The sequence below is a fragment of the Talpa occidentalis genome, unplaced genomic scaffold (assembly GCF_014898055.3).
Source record: "Talpa occidentalis isolate TD23 unplaced genomic scaffold, MPIMG_talOcc4v2.1 talOcc4.5, whole genome shotgun sequence".
Lineage (NCBI taxonomy): Eukaryota > Metazoa > Chordata > Mammalia > Eulipotyphla > Talpidae > Talpa > Talpa occidentalis.
Genome location: NW_023604861.1, coordinates 63,885,419 through 63,893,441, shown reverse-complemented (window position 1 = coordinate 63,893,441; position 8,023 = coordinate 63,885,419). Strand labels below are relative to the sequence as shown.

General features: G+C 35.6%; 1 long non-coding RNA gene across 1 annotated transcript in view; it reads left to right on the top strand.

The window, feature by feature from the left end:
* Window positions 1-2,867: 2,867 nt before the first annotated feature.
* Window positions 2,868-8,023, top strand: part of LOC119258918 (uncharacterized) — a 68,806-nt gene continuing 63,650 nt past the window's right edge. The window contains exons 1-2 of the long non-coding RNA XR_005128356.2: window positions 2,868-3,024; window positions 6,074-6,139. This is a non-coding gene — a long non-coding RNA (uncharacterized LOC119258918). The remainder of the gene's footprint in view (window positions 3,025-6,073; window positions 6,140-8,023) is intronic.

Genomic DNA, 8,023 nt, shown 5'->3' with positions numbered 1-8,023 from the left:
TGTTAGAGGCCCATCTCTTGGTAGTCCTGTGTAGTTCTGAGGAGGAGGAAGAGAACTAGGGGATAGAATTGCCATTGGGACTGACCCACAATCATACACATTCATGGTGGGCAGGCCTGAGTCCATGAAGTAGCTGTGTGTGGTACACATGCTACTTCTGCAGCTCTGAGGCCCAATGTTGATCATATCCATGTAGGTGTCACCCTTTTATTGGGAGGAGATGACCGTGAGTTTGGTGGGGGGGAATCATGGCACCAGGAAGGAGAGTTTGGGAGCTGGGAAGGCCCACAGGAAGCTGACCTAGCATCTTTAGGATAAGCAGTCCCCTGCCCCCACCCCAACTGTGATGGCAAAAAGGCTTAATATAAGGCCCCATCTTGGGGGCTTTGGGACTTAGGGGGTGTATATGAAGGGGGGGTCTAGAAGAAGGTTGGTACTATAGTTCTGGCTGCCATTGTGTTCTTGGGAGCTATGCTCCCAGTCACAGGCATGAGGGTAGCATCAATGCTATAGTCCTGGAAGGCCTTGACCTCATTGGAGTGCCATGTGCTTCTCTACTATCAGGCACTGCACAGCATAAACTTCAGAACACTTACCACCAGGAATGCAGGAAGCCCTGGAGACTCCCCCAGCTAATGCTCTTTCATTGCATCTTGGACAGAAGGATCTGGGCTGGCTTATGGGCAACAACTGCAGTAGGTATTCCAACACGTGCAGTATTTACTTCTGTGGGCCTGGTTGTCAGAGGTGCTGTTTTGTTCTGAGTAGGGGCCCACACTGTCAGGTGGCAGCTGAGGCAGTGCTGGCAGTTTTCATAACTGCTCACACCCCAATGCCCCTGGTCCAGCTCTGTGGTGGTACAGTGGGGCCTTCACCTTGGGGATCTTCAGGCTTCATGGAGGGGTGGCAGCACCATTTTCACTAGTGCCAGGATTCTGTTTTCTTCCTCTGTTTCCTCTGATCCTCATTCTTCTTTTATTAATGTGTGAAAATTTATGAAGGAAACCTCATATTAAAATGAATCAGAAAGACCTGTAGAGGAAACTCTCATGTTCTACCGCTGCTCATCTTAAACAGGAAGACCTTCATTACCCCACTTACAAATGCCCAAACAGGAAGGAAGATTTCCTTCTAGCCTAGTCACCAACTTAGCTAATGGAAACTCCTGCAACTCAATGAGAAGCCCCTTTTTCACATGAACTTTTACTTCCCTCCAATGAACTGTCATTTTTCTCTTTTAGATGACTTCTGGTTCTACTTGCCTTTTTAAAAAATGCATTCTATGTTGTATAACCCCACAGAGTAACTCTCTCCTTACTGGATGATATGCTAATCATTCATGAAACATTTAATAAAATCACTTAGATTTCAAATTTACTCAATTAAATGTTGGGGTTTTTTTTTTTTGATAAATGTTAGCAATTATTGTTATAAAAATTTCCTTTAGCAAAGTTTTTTTTAATCCCAGAAATTTTAGTATGTTGTGTTTTTATTTTCATTCATTTCTAAGTATTTTCAAATTTTCCTTGTGATTTCCTTTTTGATTCATTGATTCTTAAAAGTGTGCTGTTTAATTTCCGTAAGTTTTAAATTATTGAAACTTATTATTGAAGTACCTTTGGCTTACATAGTTGCTAGTATTTTGGAAGTACAGGATCTCTTCCTAAGTGCTCACCTTGGAGCACTCACAACCAAAGCGCCTATTATCCTCTGGGCACTGTCTCACCCCTCCCCCACTGCATGCTTCAGCTCTGTGGGAAAGGGTTGGTTTTAAAATTTGTGGAATTTCTGCTTTTCTGTTTTTTAAAATTATTGATTTCTAACTTCATCCAAAAGAAGATACTTTGTATGAACTCTCTCTTTTAAAATCTTTTCAGACTTAATTTGTGGTCCAACATATGGTCTATCCTGGAAAATGTCCCAGATGCCCTTGAGAAAAATGCATTCTATTGTTGGGTAGAGTGCTTTGTATATCTGTTAGATTTAGTTGTTTTATCATGTTGTTTAACTTCTGTTTAACATCTATTGATCATTGTGATTAAGGCATTGACATCTTCAATAATATTGTATAATAGAAGTTTCTGCTGCCTTCAATTTTGTCACTTTTTGATGTCGCACAATAAGATCTTTGTGCCTTTCCTGCCCCAAAACATAAACTAATAATTCTTTGAAGTATTTTAGTCTTAATAGCCATTAGTTTTTATTTATATATATTTTATTTTTAGTACTTTTAACATTTGTTAATTTTTGTGATTCTATTTGAACATTATATATGTATTTAATAGTCTATGGGTAATAATTTAGATATTTGAAGTTCCTAAGTGTCCAATCCTATTATTTATTGTTTCTACTGAGTCTCATTTATGGCGATTTATCTTTTCTTTTTTTGGTTTTGTGATTTGGTTGACCTTAATAAGTAGAAATAAGATTATGTTTGTTTCTGCTAAAAATCAGTGATCATTAAACCATTGTAGAGTCCCTGGCCAAATCCTCATGTTTTTACTTGTTCCTTTCCTTTCATGACAGATAGGTTAATATTAATATGTATCTCCAGGGTAATTCAACAATTCATCTATGTTTGTAGGTCACTGCTTATTTTTTCTCATTGTACTTTTCTATAGTGAATGAGTTGGAATAGGCTAGGCTACAATGTGTTAATGAAAAAGTCTAAAAATCTCAGCAAAAGTTTCAAAACAGCAAAAGTTGATTTCTCACCTACACAAGGTCTGCTGCAGATTGGAATACTTGCATCTCTATGGTGTCTGTCCTCAATGACAGTAACTCAGGTTACTTTGTTCTAAGGATTCCACTGTCTTATTGTGAGGTCTCTGCCTTCATGATATAAAAAGAAGAGAGAACATAGAAAATTATACAGGAAGCCTTTACTCTATCAACTGGAAAGTGACCCTTGTCATCCAGCTCTTATTTATTGGCTAGAACAAATTATGTGACTCCCTCATCTGCACGGGTCTTGGGAAATACAATCTTCCATATGTGGAGGAAAGAAAGGATAAGAAGATATTGGTGAGCTCCAGAAATAACTACTATGTCTTAATTCCTGTAAGCTGAGCAATGTAACAAAAATTGTATTTTATGCAGAATTTTTATTTGTCCTACAGTGAAAGGGACTTTTAGTCTCTCTAGCTTATGATTCTGCTGGTTTAGAAGGTGTGGGTTATTCTTATGGCACTAAGATTTGAGAGCCATTGTATGTCACAAATCCTACTTTGAACTTTTAAAAATTCAATTGACTAATTTTGATGAGGTACATGGAATAACATGATATTGAGTAATTGTATTTATTCAAGAGCAAATACTTGTATTATTTCCATGTAATGAAATAGAATATGGTAGGTATAAGTCTGGATAGAAGCAGCACAGAAATATACACACATATGTATAAATATGTACATATGAAGCTATATGAAAAATACAGGTCAAACAGGATTGAGAAAGGTATATAATTTTTTTGCAAAATTTATAAGATGAATGCCATCATTCACCATTATCCTTTGAAATCATTGAGCATTTAAAGTTTCTTCTTTGATAAATGTGAAGTTGGTATGGAGGTGAAATGATTAGATCTAGGATGTGTAACATTAGTAGAACTGGTTCAATTTATTTCTTATTTGAATTAATAATTTTTTGATATTTTTATTGATTGTTTTCTTCTTAACATGGTGTTTTGATTTTTTTTTTTATCTCTAGGCTTGAAATAAGCTGAATTAAGAAGCATAATAAAACATGTCAAGATTAACAATGTTAATTGATATATTTTACTCTAAACTCTAGTAAGATTTATTAGAATCTCTGTATCTAAGTCTAACATGAATTATAGAGTTTTGAATAATTGCTATGTGTGCAGCTGGAAGGAACAGCTTAAATAGGAAAGAAATCTATTATGTCACCACACTATAAAGGAAACAATTATAGAATTACTAGTGTTTAAATCTATTTTCAGTATTTTAAAATTATATGATGCATGAAAATACTAAACTCAAAGAAGCTTATTAAGGTTCTCGTTTCTTTGTTTGAGCAGCTGCCAAGGGCTAATCATTATAATTAGCATTATTATTGTTAATAATAATAATTAATGGTAAATTCTATCTTAAAATGTGATGCTTTTAAAAATAATACTGAAGATAAGAAAGTGTATATAATTTTTCCCTCAATAAAGTTTAAGATTGTAAAACTACATCATAATTATTGTTTCCTATAAAACACATCATATTTTAACTAGGATTATTTTGTAGTAAAGATAGTTAAAATACTTATGAAAAACATCAAATTCTTTGGGGGAAATAGATGCTACATGAATGGAGGAAAAAGTATTATTATTCTAATATTTGTACTAATGACAGAAGAAAAAGACCCATGTATCCAATTATATGCAGGTTGAAATATGAATGTTTTTATCTTCTAAAGTTAATTTTATTTTTGAATGACTGTTTAATTGCTCTCAAAATTAAAAATTCTCTTTCTTCAAAATGATGGGAGTCAGAGAATTTCTTATATGTTGATTAATAACAAAAATATTTTCCTTAGAATTTAAGTGTGTTATAAAAATGGCCAATGTAAATGACACCATGTGTCTGCCACTTACATGTTGCTTAACATGTAAGAACTCATTTAATATTCCAAGCAGTCCAAGGAGGTAAGTCACTATGCTGACTGCTGAAGAGATGAAGCTCAGAGAGGTTAAGAGAGTTGTCTAGGGACAGTCTTAATTCAGTCTTCCTTCCTAACTCTAGTGTGTGCTATCACTTGGAGAGAAATTCATTGAACTAAGTTACTAATACACCACTAACCCTTGAACAATGCAGGGGTTGGTGGCACCAGTCTTCTTGTAGAACTTTTGATACCCCCAAACTTAACTACTAATAGCCTGTTGATGACCGGAAGTCTTACATAATGTAAACAGTTAACATATATTTCGCATGATCTGTGTATATTATACACAGTATTCTTACAATAAAGTAAGCTAGAGAAAAGAAAATGCTATTGAGAAAAGCACAAGGAAGAGAAATTACATTTACAGTTCTGTACTATATTTATTGATTCTATAGGTTTATGTCATTTGTTTATAAGAAAATCCATGTATAAGTGATCTATGCAGCTCAAATCATGTTACAGGGTCAGCCATTTTACTCTTTTGAAAGCTAACCCTCCTTTGCTAACTAATTTTCAATAGATTAACAGTTGGCTTATATACACATAATTAAAAAAAGACATATTAGATAAATAAAGCTAGAGCCAATAAAAATGAATGGTGAAATTTAAAGTTCATTTTTCAATTGCTAAAGGAATTACATAACTTTAGATTGGAATTATTTTTGAAGTGTCTGATTTACAAAGGGCATAAAATTAACCCACAGATTTGAAATTTTTTTTTACTGGATCTAGCACTATCGTGCATGTCTTTTGACTCATAGTTAAGTACTTTCTTCTAGATAAATATTTTACTTTTTTGTCTAACACCATTGAAATCAAGATTAATCTTTTCTCAAACTGTTAGACTACGTAAGAGCTATTGTAATTCATCTTATATAAATTCCATTTTAAGGCTTTTCCCCATAGATGCAGTTAAACCACAAGTTCTCAACAGATCCAACTAAGCCAAACTGAAAGATAAGCATATACTAATAGGTCATCCCTTATTAAAGTAAAAAGCCCATCAATACAGAAGACCTATTCTTATTTAACCAATCATTTCAAGTTATTTCTAGTCTTTTTCCTCCCATGACCCTTATAATACTAATCTTACCCCTTAGATTGGAGAGTTATATTTGAGCCTTGTTTCCTGTCTTCTTGCTAGTTGACCTTGTAATAATAAAGCTCTTTCCTTTCTTAAAAGTCAAATGTGTCATAGAATTTGCTTTTATGCATGAGTCATTGGTAGTTAACAAACTTGGCACCCCAGATGGGACCATGATCTAGGACCGAGGTCTCTTGACAGCTTGCCTGAGGACCTGCAGCCCCAGTTGAGCCCAGATTCTCATCACTGATACCAAGTGGCCACCTAGACTTATTTGGCTAGAGACTTGATGACTGAATTCCTTCTGTTCTGTTTTAGCCCTCCAGGTCCTCAGTGTTACTTTTGTTTTGAAAGAAGAGGAAATTCTGGAAACATGTTTCTTGAGTGAGTAACCTTATGATATGTGCTTATATCTTATTTTTTCTATTGGTCTCCTACGGACTATGGGTTTAAGTCACACCCTAAAGTGAAATTCCAACAGGTTAGAGTCTTGCTCCTCGGCTAGGAAAAATAGGTTCAAGGGGGAAATTTGGTTTTGAATTCCAAGAAATAAGGACAATACAAAAGGACAACAGCAGAGTTACTTTATGAAATTCTTGGTTTGATTTTCATTTAGTTGTGGTATAGTTTTTGGAAGTGTAAACCTGTGAGTACATGCTTAATTGTTTTGTGTGTTCATTTGATTTTGACTGTTTGAGGCTTATTTCCTCTGGTGGCTAAAAAAATGTCTATTTGCATCTCAGATCATGAGAATCCTTAGACTCCAAAGATAAAACACATTTTTCCTTCCACACTCTTGAGTGTCTCCAGCAAACTGGAGATCTGGCGGAAATGTTAGAGTTTACACCTGTGATGTGCTATGATCTCATAGACTTAAATACTCAAAGAATACACCCCATTTCTGGTCAGAATGGACTAATAATCACTTGTCTGGGAGGTACACATAGGGACTGAACATCCTAGCACTTTGGGCAGTCCAACATCACCACCTTGTGTTCAGGACCCCCTGAGACAGGTAATAGGGTATTGCCAGCCTATTGTTAACTCTCTGGGAAACTAGTCACACAAGCACCAGATTTTCAGACTGAAAACACATCCATACAATGGGAATCCTTGCTTTGGTTCACTGTGAAAGCTTTCAGTATGAAGAATATGGGAAATAATAGTACACCTGACTGCAGTGCTTTAGGATTTATCTTTCAGAATTGGTCTTTTCTTAGTTTTGAACCCATGAAAATGAAAATTTGTTTTTTTTTTCTTTACAACACTGTTTGGCTCCAATATCAACTGTAGTTAGGGGCAAAATAGCCAAAAAAAGTTTCCTTGAATGATAATGCTATTTTGCAGCTATATTTGTTACATAACAGAGAAGTCAGATAAGATCCCCTATGTATAATCACTCTTTGTTTATTTTTATTTTTTATTTACTTATTTTTTAGGATTTTATTTATTTATGCATACAAGAGCTGGTGTGTAGGCCAGAGCAGAACAGGCAGGGCTACTGTAATAATAAGCATAAGCATACACTGCTGAGGGGTACAGTGGGTGGACAAGAGAGGTCTGCTGCACCATATGGGTCACTTCCCTGGCCAGGGATAGCTTCAAAGTGCTGTGTCTTAAGCCCTTGTGCCACCAGGGAGTCCCCACTGTCCTTGTTTTAAACTAAGTATTTGCAAATGCACTGTAGGATCATGGTTTCAAGGAAGGAACCTTATAAAAAGTCATAGATTGCTCTACCTGATTATAAACAGGATGATGATGACCTTGTTCTGTCTCACTTGTTCTCTCCTACAACACTATATATACTACCCCACTATTTGGAGGAAGGCTACTGCAAGTAGCTCAGACGTTGTTTACATTCACTCACAGTCAAGGTCTGAGCTTCTGATTCCATTTTCCTGCTAATAGCAAGAAGGGAATCATCTTTCCCTTGTGTGTTATTCAAGGTCACACAATTCAGTCTAGGGAATGCTCTACCATAGGCAAGGCTGTTTCCCTTGAGAAAAGTCCCCACAGCATTGGATTATCTAGGAATCCCAGAGGATATTTATCTATATACTCTCCTTTTTCTATTTGTGAATTATTCAATTGGATAAATAATATTGTGTAATCTAAAGAGGATGGAGAATCTCTTTACTTCCATTTTTACCACTAATAAGAGTGGTAAATCTAGTCTTTCATGAAAACCCTCTTCATGCCTGAGGAATGCAGCATGGGCTTGAAGATGGTCTACCCAAAAAGGCTGATCGGCACCAGAAGAATCAACCC